We start from the raw sequence: 26077 nt of genomic DNA, 5'->3' as shown, positions 1-26077 counted from the left end.
CCCAGAGCTTGTTTCCTTGGAGGGACGACCAAGCATCCCACCACAACGACACAAGCCTCTTACAAACATCCCCACGAACGTCAGATGACGGGACACAATGGGAGGCTGGCCGAGGCAGGAGGACTGCAGCCTTGGCTGCAGCATCCGCAGCCTCATTTCCAGGCACTCCTACATGTCCGGGAACCCACAGAAAGCTGACAGGAGAACCATTATCAGTGAAAGAATGGAGGGACTGCTATATCCGTTGAATCAAGGGATGGACCGGATAGGGAGCTCCAAGGCTCTGAAGAATGGGACAGGTGTAGTCTTCTGGCTCTGAGAGGTGACGCGTTGGCTGAGCTGATGGTGCCAGAACTGTTGTAGCAGCGCCATAAGATGAGGTCATACATACAGGATGCAGGCGTTCAAATTTCCTCTTAGCCTCAGTGTAGGAAAGGTTTAGGGAGTTGATCAATCAGTGCAGCTATTAAGGGGTACTGCACCATCTGGAGGAAGAGAAGATATACATAGCAGACAGTTATTTCCTATGTCATCCTTATTCTGACAACCACAGCTTCAGGATTTTCCTTTCTTTCTGGAGAATCCTGCAGTCTGGCGAGCAAGGCAGTGGTACTCTCTGCAGTTGACACAGATGGGAGGAGGGCACATGGAGTATTGGGATGTGATGGACATCCACAATCTCAACATGTAACACTGGAGGTACAGCGGGAAGACACATGGCCAAACTTCCAGCACTTAAAGCACAGCATAGGGGGAGGTATATATGGCTTTACATCACAGCGGTAGACCATCACCTTGACCACCTTGAGCAATGGATCGCCCTCTAAGACCAAGGTGAAGGCACTGATGGCAACCCGATTATCCCTCAGACCCTGGTGGACACGCTGGACGAAATTTACACCTCGCTGCTCTAAATCGGCGCACAGCTCATCGCCAGACTGCAAAAGAAGGTCTCTGAATTATGATACCTAGGACCATATTTAAGCTCTTATGGGGTGTGATTGTTACAGAAACATCCCCAGCTTGTCACAAGCAAGTAACATCTGTGACTGGGAAGAGGATGCTGTTTTGATCAAAACGGACCCAGATCTCAATTTGGGACAATCCCTCCACCTCCCCAAACTTGTCCTCTAAATGCTCAAGAAAAGACTGAGACGTCATCATCATGAAAGCTTCCCCATCAGCTCTAGAACATACAAGGTACCGGGGCAAAATGTGGAGCTGGCAGAGGACAACTGATTCCCTGCGAGAGGCCCACATGGAAGACTCCCACACATTCGTAGTCTCCTTAATGACACACAGTTTGTTGTGTGTACTGTTATGCCATTCCATCTCCCAAAGCCAAAAAACCCTATGGCGTAAGAGCACGAAATGTGGCCACCAGCTCTGCAGTGAAAACACTGCAGCCATCAGGCAAGGAGTGCTGTTCTATATGTCCTCCATGAACACAGGCAAAGCCAATGTGATCATCGGCCACTGAGCCATTAGTGTAAACCATTTCATGGCCCCGAAATATGCCGGGAATCGAGAGGAAGTGACAGTGGAGGGTCATAGTGTTAACTGAGTCCTTAGGTCCACGTGAAAGGTACAGGCAAACCACGTCCTAGGTGTACACCATGGAGGTGTACATAAAAGGACCTCAAGTATACGTGTTAAAGGCAAGGAATCCAGTTCAGAAAGAAGTGAACAGACATGAACTGCAATTTGGAGCCCTAATCAGGGCCACCAATGCGGGAGATGAACCACCATGGGTGGGAAAAGGAGACAGTAATTCGGATGTGCAATGTCACTGGCAAGCAGTTGTGCATGACTAACCTTCAATGGAGTGACTCCTGCCTTCACCAGCGCACTGGTCACTGGACTCGCTCTAAAAGAACCTGTCACTAGGCGAACGCCACACTGGTGCACTGGGTCAAGTAAACGCAACACCGAGGGTGCAGCCAAACCATAAACCACACTCCCATTGTCAAGGTTGGACTGAACAAGTGCTCCGTAGAGCTGCAGCACTGTAGAGCAATCTGCACCGCAGTTGGTGTTGCTCAGGCAGCGGAGGGCATTTAGGTGCTGCCAGAATTTCCACTTCCGCTGACAAAGGTGAGGTAGCGAAGTCATTCTGGCACTGAAAACCAGCCCTAAGAACCAATATGCCTCCACTACAGTGAGTGTATCATCAGTAAGATGAAGTTCTGGTTCCAGATGAATGGTACGACGCCGACAGACGTGCACGACACATGAATTTGCAACCGAGAACTGGAAGCCGTGGGCGAGAGCCCATGACTACACCTTGTGGAATGCTCCCTGTAGCCACCGCTCAGCAACACCAGTATTGGTGGAGCAGTACGAAATGCAATAGTTGCCTGCATACAAAGAGTGTGGGTACAGAGTCCTGCAGGACCCCATTGTCCTGGATATGGGGGAGGGGGGTGATCTATGGGAGGCACCAACTTGGACACGGAAAGTATGGAGTAACAAGAAATTCTGGATAAAAATCATGAACAGGCCTCAGAGCCCCCACCCATATAATGTGGCAAGGATATGGTATCGCCAAGTGGTGTCATATGCTTTTCGTAAATAAAAAAAGACAGCAACAAGGTGTTGGCATCTGGAAAAGGCTGTTCAGATGGCAGACTAGAGGGACACAAGGTTACCAGTGGTCGAATGCCCCTGGCGGAAGCCATCCTGACATGGAGCTATTAGGCCACGTGACTCCAGGACCCAACCCAATCGCTGACACACCATATGTTCCAGCAGCTTACAAAGAACTTTGGTGAGGCTGATGGGCCGATAGCAATCCATATGAAGCAGGTTTTCACCAATTTTGGGCACTGGAATGATTATGCTCTCCCACCATTGCAATGAAAAAAGACACCATCGCACCAGATCTGGTTGAAGATGACAAGGAGATGGCGCTTGTAGTCAGATGAGAGATGTTCAATCATCTGGCTGTGGATCTGATCAGGACCAGGAGCTTTGTCGGGGCAATGTGCATGGGCACTGAGGAGCTCCCACTCTGTAAATGGCGTGTTATAGTATTCACTGTGGCGTATAGTGAATGAGCAGACTTACGCTTCCAGCCACCATTTGAGAGTGTAAAAGGCTGGGAGTAATTCTCCAACACAGAGGATTGAGCATAGTGCTCAGCAATCATGTTTGTGTAGGCACATAACATGCCGTTTACGGTAACACCGGGACTACCTGGTGGGTTCTGGAACCCAAAGAGGCATTTAATCTTTGCCCTGTCTTGGGAAGGTGACGTATGGAACCCAATGGTCAAGACTTATCTCTCCCAATACTCCTGCTTCTGTTGTTTGATAAGTTGGCGAATGTGGGCAGGTAGTCACTTAAAGGCTCTCAGGTGCTCCAGGAAAGGGTGCCGCTTATGCTGCTGTAGGGCTCACCAACACTCCTTAGTTGCTTCAGTGACTTCTTGAGACCACCGAGGGACTGCCTTATGCCAGGGGCACACTAAAGGGCCAGGAATCGTGTTTTCTACCACAGAAACAATTTTTGTATTCACCTGCTCAACCATCACATCGATGTTACTGTGTGAGGGAGATACAACCGTGACATCAGAGGTGAAAGTTTCCCAGTCCCCCTTGTGTAAAGTCTGCCTGGGCAGGCATCATGGGCATGATGCCGGGGCAGTGACAGGAAGATGGGGAAGTTGTCACTATCACACAGGCTGTCACGTGCTCTCCAGTGGATAGATGGGAGGAGGCCAGGACTGTAAACCAACATATCAATGGCCGAATACGTGGCATGTGTCACACTGAAATGTGTGGGGGCGACTGTACTTAAGAGGCAGAGGTCGAGTTGTGACAGTAAATTCCTGACATCTCTTCCTCAGCCAGTAAGCATGGTGCCACCCCCCAAGGGTTTATGAGAGATAAAAACTCCCAAAAGTAGGAAAGGTTTAGGGAGCTGAATAATCAGTGCAGCCAATGCGTTCAGGGTACTGCACCATCTGGAGGAAGATATATGTCGCAGACTTATTTCCTGCATCATCGTCATCCTGAACGCCACAGCTTCAAGAGGGGTTTGAAGGGTCACAGGTTCACTGCATACTGAGTTCAGGACAGATGCTAACTCCACCTGACGCTATTACTGTCCCTACAGTTCCTGTAATACCCCTTATAGCTGCAGAGGGCACAGTTCCGCATTGCCAGGAACCAGGTTTCCTGGAGGGCAGTGCAGCAAGCAGGTGTGAAGCTTAACAGTTGCTGTAGCTCAGCCAGGTGGTGGAAAAAACCATTGCAATTCCACTGGAAGATGACATGATTGTGAGGCTGGGAAGGCATGGAACATTGAATGAGGTAATTTACGCCTCAGGGTCACCTGTTGCAACCGATTTATTTCCTGAGCAGTCTATACCCACAGTGAGAGAGGGTCCAGTGAGATTTAGGTCCTCAGCGGACAACACAATCTCCACCTCATCCCCAGAAGCAACGTTTGTAGGTAGCGGTGGTGTGGATGCCACTGCAAGTCCCTTGTTCTTGGGGGGCTACTTTTTGCATTTCTCTCGCTGCTCCTTGGATTTCTCTGGCTGGGAGGGCTTGACTGATTCAGTCTCTAGGACTGAGGATGATCGTGAAGCCCTACAACCAGCTACTTTTGGACACTTCAGCCACTGGTGGGAGTCATCTTTCCCACTAGCAGAAACCTGGGAAGGGAGTGGTCCAAGGGACCCCTTCCTAGCAAGAGGTGCCAAAGAAGACTTACACTTCTCCGGCTGAGAAGTGGGGACTGGTGTCCCTGATGGTTAGGGGGAGGAGGGGGGTGGGGCAGTGCTCCCGAGGTAGGTCGTGTGGGAGCAAGAGTGTAGGAAGTGCTGCCCCCCTCCCCCCCCCCAATCAAGGAGGCAGATCCAGTCTTCTGGCTCAGAGGGCCCACAGGAATTCACAGAATGGATGGGGCTACAACTGTTCTCATAGTGGCAGCATAAGAAGAGGTCAGCCACAGTATGTAGATGCTCAAATTTCTTCTTAGCCTCAGTGTAGTTCAGTTGGTCCAGGGTCTTGTATTCAATGATTTTCCTTCCATGCTGTAAAATCCTGCAGTTTGACGAGCAAGGTGAATGATGCTCTCTGCAGTTGACACAGATGGAAGGCAGGGCATATGGAGTATTGGGATGTGATGGACGTCCAGAATCTCGACATGTGACCCTGGAAGTACAGCAGGAAGACACATGGCCAAACTTCCAGCACTTAAAGCACCGCACAGGGGGAGGGATATATGGCGGTAGACCATCACCTTGACCTTCTCAGGCAATGGATCACTCTCAAAGGCCAAGATGAAGGCACCGGTAGCAACCTGATCATCCATCAACCCTTATGGACATGCCGGACAAAACAAACGCCTCGTCGCTCTAAGTTGGTGGGCAGCTCGTCGTCAGACTGCAAAAGAAGGTCCCTGTGGAATATAATACCCTGGACCATATTTAAACACTTATGGGGCGTGATGGTAATGGAAACATCCCCCAGCTTGCCACAAGCGAGTAACATCCGTGACTGGGCAGAGGATGTTGTTTTTAGCAACACTGACCCTGACTGCATTTTGGACAAGCCCTCCACCTCCCCAAACTTGTCCTCTATATGCTTTACAAAAAACTGTGGCTTCATCAAAACAAAGGAGTCCCCATCAGTTCTCGTACTTACGAGGTACCGAGGTGAATAAGGTTCGCTGCCATCCTTAGCCTGGCGTTCCTCCCATGGTGTGGCCAAGAATGGGAATCATTTAGGTTCATGATTCTTTGCATTGTACTGAGACTTGGAATGCTTAGAGACTGCTGGTGTTTGATCACCAGCAAGTGACGACATGGTACACTTTATTGCTCATCATCCGCCCTGATGCCACCCATCCCAACCATGGGCCCTCCCCACAGGTGCCACCCAGCCGCAGCAAAGGCCACCTGGCAAGTGGGCCATTGCCAGGAGTCCCGATGCCCCAGGGTGACAGGAATTTAATCCTTGGCATATGTGGGGAGTTGACAGCACAGGCATCAGCAGAGCGATCCCTGTGTTGTCAGGGGGCTACAACCAACAGGATACATGGTGGCCCCACCACAATGGAGTTTCTACCATGCTGGATATCTGGTGCAATCAAGTCCATGGTCATCATCAGCGCAGAAAGTGACACTGCATAGCGCACTGTGGAAAACGCACCCAGGAAGGTGTCCCCGCCCAAGAGATGGAGAACGAGCGGGACTGCAACACAACGATGAGAAAGTGGGCTACAGATCTTAAGGTACAATGGGCACGATGCACCAGTAAGGTGCCCTTCCCCAATTGGCTCGCTCTTCACAAAAATTTTGAAGAATGGAGGTCACACCATATAGGGAACTATCACATAAGGGCTGAAACATATGAGACTCATTTTAGTCGCATCTTATGACAGGCAGGAATACCTCAGGCCTATTTTTTCCCCCGGACCTGTAGGGGGGGGGGGGGGGGGGGGGGGAGTATTGTAAAGGTCCAGTGGACCTGCTGGGCAGTGGAACACCACTGTGGAAAGGTTAGTGAGTACGAAATTCCTCATTTCACCTGCTTCAGTTTCTCCAGTCCTGGGTGGCACTGAGTAATGAGAGGAGTGCTTCTTTGTGGCTGGAGGGTTGGACTTTGGGAGGTGGTGAGTGACTGGGGAGACATGGCACAGGAGATCTGTTTCTGTAGAAAGTCTACCCTACTTTGTTCACTCCTCCTTCCAACTATGATACACATCCACTGACCCAAATCCTTTCCAGAATTTCTTTACGTCAAACCTTGCCTCACCATCAGACCCCAAATCCTGCAACATGCAAGCTAACCTTACATCTGCAGGAATAACTGTAATTCACCGCCTAAAAACTGATCCTGACCTTATAATCCTACCTGCTGACAAAGGCTTCACCACTTGTTTTCAAACATAGGGATTATCTGGTGGAAGAACTCTGCCAACTGTCAGATTCATCCAACTACAAACCCTACTCCAATGACCCATTCCATTAATCCAACAAGATCTCCAATCTCTTATCAAATCCTGAGCCCCATCACTGAACCTCTCCCCTGAGAGTCTCCTCTCTCTCTCTCTCTCTCTCTCTCTCTCTCTCTCTCTCTCTCTCTCTCTAATCCCTTCCCCTATCCCTACCACTCGCTGCTGCATTCCTACTTTCTAGACGCTTCTTGTAGTCCATTTCTACATCTACATACATATTCCACAAGCCACTGTATGGTGCGTGGTGGAGGGTATCCTGTACCACTATTAAAATAATTTCCCTTTCCTGATCCACTCCCAAAATAGAGAGTGGAAAAATGACTATTCATCCACCTCTGCATGAGCCCCGATCACTCTAACCCTATCTTCATTGTGTTTTCGTGAAAGGCATGTTGTGGCAGTAGAATCTCTCTCTGCAGTCAGCCTCAAATGCCAACTCAGTAAGTTTTTCTCAGTAGTGCTCCTTGAAAACATTGTTGACTCCCTCCAGTAATTCTGATTTGAGTTCCCGAATCATCTCCATAATACTTGCTTGTTGTTCAAACCTACCGATGATAAATTCAGCTGTCCACCTCCGATTCACTTTGATGTTTTCCTTTGATCTGACTTAGTGCGGATCCCAAACAGACCAACAGTAGTCAAAAATGGGTCGCACTAGCATCCTATATGCAGTCACCTTTACAGATGAACCACACTTTCCTAAAATTGTCCCAATAACCAACCATGCAGGGCACCCCATTGCGGCCGGTTACTGTGCCCCCACTGAGGCAAATTCTGCTCTCATAGACCAACAGCTTCAGCCTATTGCACACATGTACCCTCCTATACAGAAGACACGAATCATTTCCTCTATCAATTCTCCACAGTTTCTGTTCCTTTACCACACAGTGCCTGCTAAAGACTACTGATACCACCTCCCTCTACACTGACATCCCTAAGGCACATGGCTTTGCTATTATTGAACACTACCTTTCCAAGTGCCCAATTCTTCACTGAGCGATGTGGCGCAGTGGTTAGCACACTGGACTCACATTTGCGAGGACAACGGTTCAATCCTGCATCTGGCCATCCCGATTTAGGTTTTTTGTGATTTCCCTAAATTGCTTCAAAATGGTTCCTTTGAAAGGGCACAGCTGACTTCCTTACCTAATCCAATGGGATTGGTGACCTCACTGTGTGGTCCCCTCCCCCAAACCAACCAACCAACCAACCTCCTTCCTTGTCACCCTGACCAACAATATACTCACCCACAATTACTTCACCTTTGAAGGCATCAACTACCAATAAATCTGGTACAACAATGAGCACTCACATGACACCATCCTATGCCAATCAATTCATGTGCTGTCTAGGGGAATCTTTCCTGTTGTTGTTGTTGTTGTGGTCTTCAGTCCTGAGACTGGTTTGATGCAGCTCTCCATGCTACTCTATCCTGTGCAAGCGCTTTCATCTCCCAGTACCTACTGCAACCTACATCCTTCTGAATCTGCTTAGTGTATTCATCTCTTGGTCTCCCTCTACGATTTTTACCCTCCACGCTGCCCTCCAATACTAAATTGGTGATCCCTTGATGCCTCAGAACATGTCCTACCAACCGATCCCTTCTTCTGGTCAAGTTGTGCCACAAACTTCTCTTCTCCCCAATCCTATTCAATACTTCCTCATTAGTTATGTGATCTACCCATCTAATCTTCAGCATTCTTCTGTAGCACCACATTTCGAAAGCTTCTATTCTCTTCTTGTCCAAACTATTTATCGTCCATGTTTCACTTCCATACATGGCTACACTCCATACGAATACTTTCAGAAATGACTTCCTGACACTTAAATCAATACTGGATGTTAACAAATTTCTCTTCTTCAGAAACGCTTTCCTTGCCATTGCCAGCCTACATTTTATATCCTCTCTACTTCAACCATCATCAGTTATTTTGCTCCCCAAATAGCAAAACTCCTTTACTACTTTAAGTGCCTCATTTCCTAATCTAATTCCCTCAGCATCACCCGACTTAATTACACTACATTCCATTATCCTCGTTTTGCTTTTGTTGATGTTCATCTTATCTCCTCCTTTCAAGACACTGTCCATTCCATTCAACTGCTCTTCCAAGTCCTTTGCTGTCTCTGACAGAATTACAATGTCATCGGCAAACCTCAAAGTTTTTATTTCTTCTCCATGAATTTTAATACCTACTCCAAATTTTTCTTTTGTTTCCTTTACTGCTTGCTCAATATACAGGTTGAACAACATCGGGGAGAGGCTACAACCCTGTCTTACTCCCTTCCCAACCACTACTTCCATTTCATGTCCCTCGACTCTTATAACTGCCATCTGGTTTCTGTACAAATTGTAAATAGCCTTTCGCTCCCTGTATTTTACCCCTGCCACCTTTAGAATTTGAAAGAGAGTATTCCAGTCAACATTGTCAAAAGCTTTCTCTAAGTCTACAAATGCTAGAAATGTAGGTTTGCCTTTCCTTAATCTTTCTTCTAAGATAAGTCGTAAGGTCAGTATTGCCTCACGTGTTCCAGTGTTTCTACGGAATCCAAACTGATCTTCCCCGAGGTTGGCTTCTACTAGTTTCTCCATTCGTCTGTAAAGAATTCATGTTAGTATTTTGCAGCTGTGACTTATTAAACTGATAGTTCGGTAATTTTCACATCTGTCAACACCTGCTTTCTTTGGGATTGGAATTATTATATTCTTCTTGAAGTCTGAGGGTATTTCGCCTGTTTCATACATCTTGCTCACCAGATGGTAGAGTTTTGTCAGGACTGGCTCTCCCAAGGCCGTCAGTAGTTCTAATGGAATGTTGTCTACTCCGGGGGCCTTGTTTCAACTCAGGTCTTTCAGTGCTCTGTCCAACTCTTCACGCAGTATCATATCTCCCATTTCATCTTCATCTACATCCTCTTCCATTTCCATAATATTGTCCTCAAGTACATCGCCCTTGTATAGACCCTCTATATACTCCTTCCACCTTTCTGCTTTCCCTTCTTTGCTTAGAACTGGGTTTCCATCTGAGCTCTTGATATTCATACAAGTCATTCTCTTATCTCCAAAGGTCTCTTTAATTTTCCTGTAGGCAGTATCTATCTTACCCCTAGTGAGATAGGCCTCTACATCCTTACATTTGTCCTCTAGCCATCCCTGCTTAGCCATTTTGTACTTCCTGTCGATCTCATTTTTGAGACGTTTGTATTCCTTTTTGCCTGCTTCATTTACTGTGTTTTTGTATTTTCTCCTTTCATCAATTAAATTCAATATTTCTTCTGTTACCCAAGGATTTCTACTAGCCCTCGTATTTTTACCTACTTGATCCTCTGCTGCCTTCGCTACTTCATCCCTCAAAGCTACCCATTCTTCTTCTACTGTATTTCTTTCCCCCATTCCTGTCAATTGTTCCCTTATGCTCTCCCTGAAACTCTGTACAACCTCTGGTTCTTTCAGTTTATCCAGGTCCCATCTCTTTAAATTCCCACCTTTTTGCAGTTTCTTCAGTTTTAATCTACAGGTCATAACCAATAGATTGTGGTCAGAGTCCACATCTGCCCCTGGAAATGTCTTACAATTTAAAACCTGGTTCCTAAATCTCTGTCTTACCATTATATAATCTATCTGATACCTTTTAGTATCTCCAGGGTTCTTCCATGTATACAACCTTCTTTCATGATTCTTAAACCAAGTGTTAATTATGATTATGTTGTGCTCTGTGCAAAATTCTACCAGGCGGCTTCCTCTTTCATTTCTTAGCCCCAATCCATATTCACCTACTATGTTTCCTTCTCTCCCTTTTCCTACACTCTAATTCCAGTCACCCATGACTATTAAATTTTCATCTCCCTTCACAATCTTAATAATTTCTTTTATTTCATCATACATTTCTTCAATTTCTTCGCCATCTGCCGAGCTAGTTGGCATATAAACTTTTACTACTGTAGTAGGTGTGGGCTTCGTATCTATCTTGGCCACAATAATGCGTTCACTACGCTGTTTGTAGTAGCTTACCCGCATTCCTATTTTCCTATTCATTATTAAACCTACTCCTGCATTACCCCTATTTGATTTTGTGTTTATAACCCTGTAGTCACCTGACCAGAAGTCTTGTTCCTCCTGCCACCGAACTTCACTAATTCCCACTATATCTAACTTCGACCTATCCATTTCCCTTTTTAAATTTTCTAACCTACCTGCTCGATTAAGGGATCTGACATTCCACGCTCCGATCCGTAGAACGCCAGTTTTCTTTCTCCTGATAACGACATCCTCTTGAGTAGTCCCCGCCCGGAGATCCGAATGGGGGACTATTTTACCTCCGGAATATTTTACCCAAGAGGACGCCATCATCATTTAATCATACAGTAAAGCTGCATGCCCTTGGGAAAAATTACAGCTGTAGTTTCCCCTCGCTTTCAGCCGTTCGCAGTACCAGCACAGCAAGGCCGTTTTGGTTATTGTTATAAGGCCAGATCAGTCAATCATCCAGACTGTTGCCCTTGCAACTACTGAAAAGGCTGCTGCCCCTCTTCAGGAACCACACGTTTGTCTGGTCTCTCAACAGATACCCCTCCGTTGTGGTTGCACCTACGGTACGGCTATCTGTATCGCTGAGGCACGCAAGCCTCCCCACCAACGGCAAGGTCCATGGTTCATGGAGGGGGGGGGGGGGGGGGGGGGGGGGGGGGATCTTTCCTAATGATCAGAATTCCAAACCCCCTCACCTGGTTCAGATTCATTGACGACGTCTTCATTATATGGACTGAGGGTGAGGCCAACACCCTCTTCATCACACCTCAACATCATCTCCCCCATTAGCTTCACCTGGTCCTACTCAACCCAACAAGCCACCTTCCTTGAAGTTGACCTTCACCTCAAAGATTGCTATGTCAGTACCCCCAGCCATAGCAAAACTACCAGCAATGCCTCCACTTCGACAGCTGTTACACATTCAATACCAATAAGTCCTTTCCATACAGCCTAGCCACCCATGTCCGTTGCATCTGTAGTGGCGGGGAGTCCCTCCCAAATGTACCAAGGGTCTTGTTGAGGATTTCGCAGACCAAAATTACCGTCCCAATCTTTTACAGGAACGGGTCTCCCAAGCCTTGTGTCTCCATTCACCCACCGCCTCCCAACATCCCACCCTTGACCACAAAGGAGCATTCCCCTCATGACTCAGTACCATTCAGGACTGGAGCAACTGAATCACACACTCCGCCAGGGTTTCAACTACCTCTTCTTGTGCCTTGAAAGGAGGAATATCCCACCCACCATCATTCCGAAACCACCTCGTCAATCCCATACTCCACCCCTGTTCCCAATCCCTTGCCTCATGACTCATATCCCTAGATGCAAGACCTGTCCTGTACATCCTCCCACCACCACCTGCTCCAGTCCAGTCACAAGCATCACCTGTCCCATTAAAGGCACGGCTAGCTGTGAAAGCAGTCACATGATCTACAATATAAGCTGCAACCACTGAGCTACATTCGATGTGAGCATGACAACCAACTGTCTGCATGAATGGCCACAGACAAACTGTGGCCAAACAGTTGGACCACCCAGTTGTTGAACACACATCCAAAGTCTTTTTACTTCTCTCCTTTCCCTTTCCCATCTTAGTGTACATTAATGACCTACCAGCATCTCTAAATAAGGTAAATATAGTAATGTTTGCTGATGATACAAGTATCTTGATCAAGGGTGTGAAATGCTCTATGCACACTACAACTGGAACAATAACACACAAAATATACAAATAGTTCACAGGAAGTAGTCTATCAAACTTTTCAAGAACAAACCTAATGCAGTTTTAGACAGCAAACAACAAGCCAAAATCTCTTGAAATAGGTACAAATGGCCAGTAAATTAATGAAACTCCACATATAATAAAAGTTCTAGGTACATGAATTGACAAGTAATTAAATAAAATCAACATATTGATCGCCATCTCAAAAGACTGAGCTCAGTATGCTTTGCACTAAGAGCTATATCACCCTAAATTGATGGAAATAGTGTAATCACTGTCCACAAATGTCTACACTGGTCTCGTATAATATAACACATTGTGGAAATGCTACGAAATTGGAGAAAGCTTTTAAGCTGCAAAAATATGCTGAGGTTTGTTAGTTATTTTCATGTACCTCATATTTATTGGTGGTGCAGTGGTGTTACAAAGCAGACACCCTGTACTTGGGATACTGACACTCTTAAGTTAATATTAGATTATATCAGATATACTTTTCATTCCAATTGATCCATAGTGAGGGGATCCTTCAGGATGTAGAACATGTCAAAAGAAAAATACACAATAGGCACTGAAAGCAAAAAATAAATATGCTAGTGTACCTTCTGTGGTGTCATCGCCAGACACCACACTTGCTAGGTGGTAGTTTTAAATCGGCCGCGGTCCACTAGTACATGTCGGACCCGCGTGTCGCCACTGTGTGATCGCATACCGAGCGCCACCACAAGGCAGGTCTCGAGATACGGAATAGCACTCGCCCCAGTTGTATGGACGACGTAGCTAGCGATGCACACTGTCGAAGCCTAGCTCATTTGCAGAGCAGATAGATAGAATAGCCTTCAGCTAAGTCCATCACTACGACCTAGCAAGGCGCCGTTAGCCTTACATAGCTTGTATCTAAAGAGTCTCACTTGTATCGCCACAATCTCCAGATGTACCACAAGGATGGATTAAAGTTAAGTATTCCAGAAGCTACGTACTTTTCTTTATAGCATTCATTACGTATCCTGTTTCAGACCTCACGCCATCTGCTTGAGCTTAGCGCGTGCCTTTCCGGCTACTTCCTCTCATTGTGTCTAGGCTGTCTTGTCTAGACACAAGATTTTTGGCGACGAGTCAAAAAAGGGTCTTGTTCTTTCTACTTGCTTACATTTACTTGTGTCATGGCTTCGCAAGATGTACTGTCTGAATTTTATCGCTTGCAGAATCAGCAGACGCAGGCATTATCAGATGCCCTTTGACAGCTCGTCCAGGGTCAACGTGCAATGTAAAGCGATGCGGCAGCCGCCGCTTCACCGCTACCGCAGCCACAACATGCAGTTGCACCCCCATTTCGACCGTATGACGTGGCGATGGAAACATGGACGGAGTGGTCACGCCAATTTGGATTTCATCTCGCCGCCTACAGAATTCAAGGTAACGAGCGGCAGCCTCACTTATTGTCGTGTGTAGGGGTGCAAACGTACCGTGTGATAGTGAAATTATTTCCCCGACGCGACGTAGCAACTCTGTCCTACGAAGAAATTTTGTCTGCTTTAGATGCCTATTTCAAGGCAACAGTTAATGTAGTTGCAAAAAGGTATACGTTCTTTCGTACAAAACGTACGCCCAGTCAGACTAATCGGGAGTGGGTTGCAACTTTGCAAGGCCTTACAGGGGATTGTGCTTTTGAGTGTGAATGTGGACTCCCTTATTCAGATACAATGGTACGTGATGCAATTGCACAGAACGTTTCTGATGTTCGTATACAGGAGCAAATTTTGAAACTCGTCAATCCCTCCCTTCAACAAGTGATAGACATATTGGATAGGCAAGACACACTTGACTTCGCTCAGGAATCATTTGCAACTTTGCCAGCCGTGTGTCACATTAACCGGCCCGCCGGGCGAGCTGCACGGAACTGTAAACAGAACCTCGCGCACGTCCGCGCAGCTACGTGTCCCGCGCAATGCAGTGAAATCATGCCCACGGTGTACTACCAGACATTCGCGTGAGAATTGCCCGTCACGCCAAGCTATTTGCTTTTTCTGTAATAAAAAAGGACATGTTCAGAGTGTTTGCCAGAAAAAGCTCAGATCGGACACTCAACGATTCCAGGCCCTTTGCTTCGCGCCGGAATCGAACCAAGAATACTCAGGCTCGTGAACCTTCACCCATGGACATTCACGTAGTTAATTCCACTCCGCCCAGTGCCATTCTTTCTAACAGTGACTGTGTTCGTCCCACAAAAAGTGTACGTCGACGTCGCCGGAAATCACGTCGATTAGCAAGTGATTCTGTACCAGTGTCTGTTCACGTTGCACGAGACAGTCGCTCTTATCGTCAGCAGGACAATAAACTTTTTGTAGACTTGGACATTAACGGTAACGTGATCCTGTTCCAGCTCGATACAGGAGCTGCAGTTTCATTGCTCAATAAAGACACGTACAAACAACTGGGCTCACCCCCGCTGCGTGCCGCAAATGTTACGCTAACTACATATTCAGGTCACACGATCCCTGTGTTAGGACAGTGCAGCCTTCTTGCAACATACAAGGGACAAACAAAACTTGTTTCATTTTACGTCCTTCGCTCTTCTTCTGTAGTGAACTTGTTTGGTTTAGATTTATTTCAGTTGTTTAACTTGTCAATAGTCAATCAGGTCCTATCAGTGAACCAGACTGTGCCTTCCGCCAGTGTTTCTCGTCTATGTGAAGAATTTGCAGACATTTTTGCACCGGGCCTTGGTTGCGCTAAGAGCTATGAAGCACATTTGGAACTGAAAGTAAACGCGCAACCGAAATTTTTCAGAGCGCGCAATGTTCCCCACGCATTGCGTGATGAGGTTGCAAGAACATTACACGATTTAGAATCACAAGGTGTGATTGAATGTGCGCAATGCCTCTTTCATTTCAGCTCCGCTTCATCGCTTACGCTGTAAAGGTGTTCCGTTCGTCTGGACGACGGAATGCAAACGCGCTTTTCGCCAGTTGAAATCGGCATTGCTTTCACAAACTTGCCTTACGCCATTCGATCCCCAGAAACCCCTTTTGTTGATGGTAGATGCATTGGATTTCGGGATCGGTGCTGTGCTTGCGCACAAAGATGGCTCGCATGATCGCCCTATTGCCTTTGCGTCCAAATTGCTCTCGTCTGCGCAAAGAAATTATTCACAGATAGAGAAAGAAGCTTTGGCTCTCGTATTTGGTGTTACTAAGTTCCATGATTTCTTGTATGGTTGTCACTTTACCATCATCACGGACCACAAACCTTTGACATCACTTTTTCATCCGCAGAAGCCTGTACCTCCACGTACAGCGCAGAAATTGATTCGCTGGTCTCTTTTCCTCTCGCAGTACCGCTACGATATCTTGTATCGGTCAAATACTAAGCACGGCAACGCTGATGCATTGTCCCGTTTGCCTGTTGCTGAGAGTACAGCATTCGATTCTTCCGAACTTGCTTGCATGTTCATTGATTCGGAAGCCGATGATGTGGTCGAATCGTTTCCAATTGATTTTCGTCGTGTAGCTACGGCCACAGCTGCTGACCCTGTCCTTGCTCCCGTTCTGCGTTTTGTTGCTACGCAATGGCCCTTGTCAAAGTCATGGATCGAGGATCCGTTGGTTTGCCGATTTTTTGCTCACAAGGAGAGACTTTTTGTACGACGTGGTGTTTTGTTGTTGCGTTCTGATAATGATCAGTCCAGAGTCGTAGTCCCACGTTCGTTACAGTCCTCTGTCTTACGGCTTCTCCACCAAGGACATTGGGGTATAGTGCGAACAAAACAACTTGCTTGTCAGCACTGTACTTGGTTCGGAATCGATGCTGCGATTAGGAATATGTGCTCTTCTTGCATGGCGTGTGCCAAACAACAATCCGCACCACTGCGGAAATTCTTTGCATGGCCGAAAGCCACTTCCCCTTGGCAACGCTTGCACATCGATTTTGCTGGTCCATAATGGAATGCTCGATGGTTGGTTGTGGTCGATTCTTTCAGTAATTTTCCTTTTGTTGTCCAGATGTCTTCCACGACGTCATCTGCCACCATCCACGCGTTGTCTGCTATCTTTTGCATTGAAGGTCTTCCGCAGACTATTGTTTCCGACAATGGCCAACAATTCATGTCTGCAGAATTTCAGTCTTTCTGCAAGGCCAATGGTATTCAACATCTGACATCCGCGCCGTTTTCGCCTCAGTCAAACGGTGCCGCTGAACGATTGGTCCGGACTTTCAAGTTACAGATGTTGAAGTTGAAAGAGTCGCATTCTCGGGAGGACGCATTGTTGCTCTTTTTGTCTTCGTATCGCTCTCAGCCCCAAGATGGTCGCTCGCCGGCTGAGTTGCTCCACGGTCGTCCTCATCGAACCTTGATGTCTTTGCTGCATCCGCCGCATCAGGTTCCTGTGCAGTGGCAGGCTCCTGCTTTTGCTCCAGGCGACGTTGTATTCTATCGAGGTTCACGGCGTTGGCTCGCAGGGCGCATTCTTCGCTGCCTCGGCCGCGTGATGTATTTGGTTTTGGGGGCCTCTGGTGAGGTGCGTCGGCATCTCAATCAGCTGCGCCTCTGTCGTCGCACGGGTTCTGCCGCTCCCCGTCTGCTTTCAGCGACGATGCCGTCCGGTCAGCGCCCTGGGGACCCACCTACTGGCTCGCCTCATCCCCAGGTGTTACCGACGCTGCCTTCCATTTTGCCCCATGGCGACGCGTCGCCGTCGCCGCTTGGTCTCCTGCCGGCGCCGCCCGCAGTGGATGCTTCGCTGCAACCACCAAGCGCCTTCCTGGGTCACGCGCCGCCGATCGCTTCCCGTGACCAGCTGTCCTCCGCCATGGAACTCTTGCCCACTCCGGACCACACGGCGTCTTCGCGCGTCGGGTACCCCGATGCAATGGAGGTCGACCCTTCGCCTCCTCCTGCCTCTTTACGGGCGCATACACCGCATGTTGACGTGCACCCTGGACTAGGTTTTCAGGCGTTTCCTAGCTCCCCTCGGACCGAATGGCCGGGTGCGGGTGGCACAGCCTCGCCTGTTGTTAGGCTCCCCACCTCATCGCATACGTCAACATGGGGTCCTCCCCACGGCGGGCGGCAGCCTTATAACACGACCGTTCGCCGATTTGCGGGGGAGGAATGTGGTGTCACCGCCAGACACCACACTTGCTAGGTGGTAGTTTTAAATCGGCCGCGGTCCATTAGTACATGTCGGACCCGCGTGTCGCCACTGTGTGATCGCAGACCGAGCGCCACCACAAGGCAGGTCTCGAGATACGGAATAGCACTCGCCCCAGTTGTATGGACGACGTAGCTAGCGATGCACACTGTCGAAGCCTAGCTCATTTGCAGAGCAGATAGTTAGAATAGCCTTCAGCTAAGTCCATCGCTACGACCTAGCAAGGCGCCGTTAGCCTTACATAGCTTGTATCTAAAGAGTCTCACTTGTATCGCCACAATCTCCAGATGTACCACAAGGATGGATTAAAGTTAAGTATTCCAGAAGCTACGTACTTTTCTTTATAGCATTCATTACGTATCCTGTTTCAGACCTCACGCCATCTGCTTGAGCTTAGCGAGTGCCTTTCCGGCTACTTCCTCTCATTGTGTCTAGGCTGTCTTGTCTAGACACAACACCTTCCACACATCCCAGATGAAATTATCATGGATGTGGAATGGGTATAAGAAATCGACGTTTGATGAGAAGTAACAATTTATAAGTGGCACTAAAGAGAGGTGGTTCACACCACGGGTGCTGATGGAGTTAAGGGAATATTTTAGGCCATTGTGGAGTGAGGAGACACAAGAGGAAATGTTGACATAATCCACGACTGGTGTTGCCAACACAACTTGCAACATTTAGCTTCAATGCACAGTTACAATACAACTATTGCTAGGTTGCCGTGGTAATGGAAAAACAAGACAGTTGTTGCGAAGTGTTCCTGACCGAGCCAACATGTGACAAAGGAGCATTGCCATGACTTTTTCTTGTGCTACATATAACTCAGTCTCATCTTTTTGCACATATTTCCGGTGTACTGTATTCAGCAAAAATACCAATCATTAACGTTTTAAATTCAAGCACTGAGTCTCGAAGAGTATGTTCTGTCATAATCGAGGAAATGTCTCCCATCTCTGGCTAGTGAACTCTTATAGGCTGGTGACTTCGTAAGTCACCCAATAGCTAGTGCAGCCACCACACCGCACTAACATACTGGATGTGTGGAGAGAGTAATGAGCCTTAAGCGATGGGAGTGCAGGTAGAGGTGAAAGCATTTTGTGAAGTGCTGAAAATATACTTTTCACGCAGATGATGTGTCATAACAGATGTCACACAGGAATAGAACAAGGGTTTTGCGATAACACATCTTAAAGGCTTTCATGTTCAAATCTGACATGATACAGTTGCAACAACAACATACGCTACTCATGTATATACTTTGCACGACACACACCATACAATGTAGATTGTAAAGACTGGCAGCAGTGAAAGAGGCCATGAAGAGCAACTGTAGCACGTGAGCTGTCTTTCAAATTTATGATTTACACTGTGTAGAGCAATTCACTGAGCTGACTTCTAATAATTGGAGAACTAAACTCATTTTTCACAGCTTTGTTTCTCTCATCAAGCCTAAAATAACACTTAAATGATGGTGAGCATGTGAAGTGCGGCTCATAGGAAAAGCATTAAACAATAACAGCATCGGTGACAAAGTCTGTCATTGAGCAGAAGTCTGCATTTATGTTTATGCTTTAACTACTTAGCTGATGTAATGTTTTTGGTTTAATTCAACATGTTCATCAATTTTTGCTTTTTTTCAGGTGAGCATAAAGGATGATCTGTCAAAAATGTGTGTTTTGAATGTATAATTTGTGGTCTTAGTATGTCAGCAAATAGCTCCATTACCTTTTACCCAGATACCAATTTCAATTTTTTGATGAGTTTCTACGTGCTGTTACACATCTGAATTTTTAAGAACTGATGAAATTCATTACAACAAATTATTGTGTAAACATCGTATCTTACATTTAATTTCTTTCACTTAGACATACTTTATACAAATATTGGAGAGGTTTGCAATTTTTAATCATATATGCTAATTACAAGTGTTGGGGGAGGGGGTAGTTAACATTTCCTGGTTACCTAAACAGGAGACAGCATATCATTCTTGAGTTCACACCACAAATACTTCTTATTACATTTTTGGACCAGGAAAACTTGCTCGGCTTGATGAGTTACCCCAAAAAATAATCCCGTATGATATTATGGAATGAATGTAAGCATAGTATGGCAACTTTTTCATTTTTATATCCCTATGCCTGGCAACATTTGTATTGCAAACAGAGGTTTGTTTAGAAGCTCCAGTGATTCTGTTGTGTACTCCTCCCAGTTGAATTTATCATCAAACTGTAATCCCAAGAATTTAACACTGTCTACATCTGTTTGTCATCATATTACAAGCCCACACTGGTGGGAAACCCCCTGAAAGTTCTGAATAGCATGTAGTGTGTTTTTTCAAAATTAGTGACAAAGAGTGGGCTAGGAACCATTTACACTGTTGTCATTGTTCTGGAAACTTTAATGTGACCACCTGTCAACAGACTGAATACCCTACTTTTGCAGCACAAACTGCTGTGAGATGTGTAGAAAGAGTCAACAATCTGGAAGATACTGAAAGGGATTTGGAATCATGCCAACTCCAGTGTTGTGGCCACTTGTGGTAGGTTTCTTGGTTGAGGATCCATGGCATGAACATCCTGACTGAGTTTGTCCCACAGATTCTTGATTGGGTTTAAATCTGGGGACTTTGATGGCCAAATTACTCACATACAATGTGAGTTGTGTGTCACGTTGCACTGTTCTGCCAAAAAAACTGCATGCAGGGGATGGACATGGTCCCAACAGAAGGGTGCGTAGTTTTTGTTGATCCATTGTGCCTTCCAGAACAACAGGATCACCAAGGGAATGTCAAAAACATTCCTCAGGCCATAATGCACCCTCCTCTGGCCAAGACCCTTCTGACAATTGCTGCAGAGTGTCTGCCATCTGTCCGAAGGAGTACAAAATGTGATACATCTATTGTCACTCAATGGATTCCCAGTTGCAGTATTTGTGTACAAATTCCAGTCTTTGTCACTCCCAAACGACAGTCAGCATGGGTAAATCAACCACGTACTCAATGGAGAGACCAATACGCAGCAATGGTTTCTGAATGGTCATTGAGGAGGCACTGTCAGTATCTCTTTGCTTCATCTGGGTGGTTGCTCGCTCAGCGGTTGCACATCTATTCAACCATACACATCGCTGTAGCTGTCATTCAACCCTGTCATCTTTGGCTCGTGGTGCACTACAGTTGCTCAAATGGCTCCGAGCACTATGGGACTTAACATCTGAGGTCATCAGTCCCCTAAAACTTAGAACTACTTAAACCTAACTAACCTAAGGACATCACACACATCCATGCCCGAGGCAGGATTCAAACCTGTGACTGTATTGGTCGCGCGGTTCCAGACTGAAGCGCCTAGAACTGCTCGGCCACAGTGGCTGGCTGCACTACAGCTGCCTCAGTGCCAGTTTTGGATATTGCCATTTTACCAAGTATGGTATATACTTTAACCATGGCAGCACACAACCCAGTTTACAAACTTAGCCATTTTGGAAATATTTCCATCCCTGGCCCCAAAGCCAATGATCACGCCCTCTAGGACGTAAGATAAATCGCTCTGTTTCTGCATTATGGTGACTGCACTGTTTTTCATGTCGCCCCCTCCCCTCCAAACATGCTTTATATACTCTCCACTGCTAATGCTGCCATCTTCTATCTGAGATTATTGCACATTGACATCCAACATAAGTGGTGGCCACATAAGTGTGACTGGACCATGTATTACAGGCCATGAAAATTTTTTTAACAGATCTTTCTAACAGTAAGAATACACTTGATTTGCTGTTTATTGCAATGATTGTATCATCTGCCAACAAAATAACTTTGCAATCTGATAATGTTACTGATGCAAGGTCATCAACATACAAAAGAAAAATTAAGTGCCCTAAAATGTAACCTTTTGGGACACCACATGTCATTACTCCCAGTTGGGATGGTGTCCAATAGCTTAATACATGTCTCTCTTCTAATGACATCCCTTGTTTATTGTCAGACTTATAGGACTGGAATCATTCTGCAGCATTTCCTCATACACCACAATGTCCTAATTTACCTGAAAGGATACTGTGATTTACGCAGTCAGATGCCTTTGACAGATAAAATATGCCAATAATATTTACTTATCATCTAATGAAGTGTGTACATTTTTGCTGTATGTGTAAAAAGGCTTCTCAATATCAAAACACTTTAGAAATGCTAAATGCATCTTTGACAGTTCGTTATTTGCTGTCAAATGATTAAGAAGCCAATTGTGTATCGCTCTTTCTAAATTTTTGAGAATACTGGAGAAATTGAAATTGGATAGAAATTTGATGGTAATTCTTTATTCCTTTATTAAACAATGGCTTAACTTCTGCACACTCCAACCATTCAGGAAATGTTCTGCCAATAAAATACTGGTTACACCGGTAGCTTAATATGTTCATATTTGTGAAGTTATGTATAATGACTTGTCTGACTGGTTGGTTCGTTGAGTTTGGAGAGGAGACCAAACAGCGACGTCATCGGTCCCATCTGATAGGGAAGGATGGGGAAGGAAGTCAGCTGCACGCTTTCAAAGGTACCATCCTGGCATTTTCGTGAAGCGGTTTAGGGAATCACAGGAAACCTAAAGCCGGATGGCCGGACGCAGGCTTGAACCTTTGTCCGCCAAAGGAGAATCCAGTATGCCAGCCACTGTGCCACCTCACCCAGTGACTTGTCTGAGCTACTCCACAACAGTGGAACCTGGAAACCCTATCCTTTCCATAACAGTTATGAAATGCTTATCAAAAAGTTTCACAACATTGTACACATGTCTGGTTCTAGCGTTCTGCTCCTCAACTATATCCCATATCGAGTTTATTTTGTTATTTACTGTGATTATCTTTTTCTTGTGTATGTCTTGTAATGTGTTATGGCTCCAACATCAGAGCTGTTTGTCCGACAGATACAAAGTCCTTTTTGTTTTACAAGGTACTTTTGTTCCTTGGGTACTACATGGCCTCTTTGTACACTTTGGTCTATTCTGAGTTAGTTTTGGGAGAAAACAGTACTCGAATAAAGTAAGTACTTCAGTAATAAAAGTGTTGTATTTTTCATTCATGCCATGAGCACTGTAGAAACCACTGTATATCTTTGAGGTATATTCTAAAATAATTTTTGGCTTACTGACTACCCTCTTGAATTCCTATTTTATCTCCTTTTTAGTACTAATATTTAGCAAAAGCAACTGCATGTCTGAGAGGCCATTGATAACTGGTTTCGTAATATAACTGTGCTCATTAGACCTTTCTATGAATATATTACCAATGGCAGCTTGTGAGCAATTAGCTACCCTAGTTGGGAAGTTAAGGCACAAATTAAGTTTAAATTGTACATTAAAGCCACCAGCAATCACTATTTATTTGGTTCCTGTTGTTAAACAGACCAGCAGAGTGCAAGGTGGTTCATGAGTATATCTAGATATTACTAATAACTCTCCAAAAGTGTGACACACACAACCACAACAAAAAAAATACAAGTAAAGCCTTCACATAGAGTCAACAACTCTCAATATAGTGCAAAAAGAAGTCATCAAGTCTGCAAAAAATGGTTTATAATAAGCTACCACAGAATATAAAGAGAGACTGACAACTATCTTCTATTCAAGAAGAAAGAAAACCTGATGAACTATATTGTAGGGAAGTTATGAAAACATTTCGCACAAATGATATTGTAACATTGAATGTTAAATATGTATGCACGTATGTACACTGTACGTTTGTTCTCTCTCTCTCTCTCTCTCTCTCTCTCTCTCTCTCTCTCTCTCTCTCTCTCGCCCTCCCTCCCTCTCTCCCCCCCCCCCTCCCTCTCTCCCCCCCCCCCCTCCCTCTCTCTCTGTTTTGTGTTTTATTCTTTGCCCAGTCTATAGTACAAAAGGCTACAGACTTTGTATGTAATTTCTTTAATTAAAGTAAATTTGTGATATGAGCAGGTTCAGTAATTCACTGGTTCTATTCCTATTTCCGTACTCATTGTTTTAACTATGAGCCTGCTCATTGTCAAAGTGTGTGTGCACATCTGTCAGGATACTAAAACCTTTTGTTAGCCTGTACAAGTGGTTTACACAGCGGTAGTTAAGAACGTCATTTTTATGTTCTTCGTCAGAATATTTGTATTATAAGTTTGTGTTACATTTCTAGCCACTTATTCCAAGTACTATGGAGAATCAGCTGTCACAATGACCCAGAACAATACTACATAAACATTTCGTATCAAGTGCATTTATCCATTCTAAATGAAAACTATGACAAAATTTCGTATGAGGAGCTAGCCTACAGCCATGACAATTACCATTAACATCGCAACATCTGTGAATTATAATTTCCTCACTAACACATGGCCAGAGGGCACAAAAACAAACACCAAAAAACAATAATTTACCCAAAAAACGAGCAGATGTGAATCAAGAATTTACGCAATTGCTACAGGTAATGCAACACGCATTAAAAAGGAGGCTCAAAGCGCAAACATATGGTACAAGATAAAACGATATACGGCAACATAAAGTGGAAAACAACAAACTGCACTAACGAGCAAAGTTAAGCGATTAAGAAGAAACACTTAAAATTCTGGGTGATCCAACGTAGAAAAGGTAGGAATCAACTTGTGTCTGCATGGGTGCAATGCGGTATGGACCGTCATCCTTTCGAATGCGAGTCCACTGTTTTAACTCTATCTCAATTCAGCCGGTAAAATTCAAGAAGAGTTAATCCTGCGATGTATATTTCTGATTGTGCAAGTTATCAAAAGGAGTATTATGACTAGTGCCCAAGTAATCGCTATGACGTCGTGGTGGTACTATCAATTCAATGATACGTCATATTCAATTGTCTCTTAAGATAACTCTGGCTGTATATTAGAAAGAAACTATAACAGGAAACTAACAATTGCCCAATTTCAAAACTTAGGGGAGGTTTAAATACACAAACGCTAACATATGTTGATAAGAAACTCCAGTTACGCAAACAGATTCAACGACATAAACATATCTCATCGCAATATGCTATAAGCTCTAAAAATGGCAAGGCCACTAAACCCACATCCTCGAAAACAAATCCAAGATATCAGAATGCATCTGTGGACCATAAATGACTTACTGAGTTTCTACGCTATTTTCTTAATATATCTCGCGGCTGTAACTTACATGACAAAACTCATTTGCAGCTTCTGTCAGGTGAGAAAACACTGCCTTAAGTACACACCCCCTCCAAGCAGACGTAGGTAAAAGTCACAAAGCTTTTGACACACAGCTGTGAGCTCAGAGATAAGGCTAAACAACTGCTTCAATTTTGAAAGAACAGCATCTATGACAGCATCTGTGACTGTACATGTGCTCACGCAAATTACACGGCAGACATGCATACACGTGAGATATGAGGCGTATAGGCTCATGACACCCCCCACTCGAAACAAAGAAAACGTTTTAGTACGACCGATTATATTTTACATGTATAAATATTTCAGGTAAATTTCAGACAATAAACTGGTATAAAGACGAAAGTTCTCGAAATTGGAGACGAAGTTAGAAGCGGGAAAATGCTCCTGTCGGACCCCAAAAAGATCACGTTCCTCTAAAATTCTGAGAGAAAAGTGGAGTCCAAGCTGCCTCAACACTGTCTTCTTTTGTCTTCCTTCCCACTGCCACTGTATTCACTATACCTCGGCAGTTCAAAAATTCTGGAGCGTCGGGCTTATTTTTTTCGCTATACATAGCGGGTTTAAAATTTCGGTCCAAAATTCGCCTGTCCCTATACCTATGTGTTAAAGTTGGCCAGTCTGGGAAGATCCATATACGCCAAGCACATGTATGGTTTCCACTTACCTGTATTTTTCATTTCCACTGTCTCCTCTCTTTTTGGTTCCCAATCTTTCTATCTCCACCCAATTCTCTCTTTTATTGCCATTGTCTCTCGCTGACCGTCATTATCTCCTTTCTCTCTTTGGCTTCCACTGCTATTGTCCTCACATAGCTCTCTTTCTATTTCACTGCCATTTTCTCTGTCCCACTATCATCTACTTCTCTCTCTTTCTCTCATACTATTACTATCTCTCTACTACTCCCTTTCAACACAAAAAAGCGCGAACATGTTTGCATCACAAAATTTTTGGCGAGGAGGGTCAAACAAAGATTGAGGCTTCTGGTACGCCACTTTCCTGCCAGAGTCTTTTAAAGAGGAACATATTCGCATTTTTTGTGCTCT

The 26077-nt window shown here is 45.3% G+C and overlaps 1 protein-coding gene across 2 annotated transcripts in view; it reads right to left on the bottom strand.

Annotated features, from left to right (window-relative positions):
• Positions 1 to 25215, bottom strand: part of LOC126458088 (CSC1-like protein 2) — a 180083-nt gene extending 154868 nt beyond the window's left edge. The window contains exon 1 of one of the 2 annotated variants that reach the window (XM_050094905.1): positions 25021 to 25215. The gene's annotated coding sequence lies outside the window, so the exon portion shown is untranslated. The remainder of the gene's footprint in view (positions 1 to 25020) is intronic. The other variant, XM_050094906.1, reaches the window with a different exon arrangement.
• Positions 25216 to 26077: the final 862 nt, after the last annotated feature.

The sequence above is a fragment of the Schistocerca serialis genome, chromosome 2, assembly GCF_023864345.2.
Source record: "Schistocerca serialis cubense isolate TAMUIC-IGC-003099 chromosome 2, iqSchSeri2.2, whole genome shotgun sequence".
Classification (NCBI taxonomy): Eukaryota; Metazoa; Arthropoda; class Insecta; order Orthoptera; family Acrididae; genus Schistocerca; species Schistocerca serialis.
The sequence above is the reverse complement of the archived record's forward strand: the minus strand, read 5'-3'. Positions and strand labels throughout refer to the sequence as shown.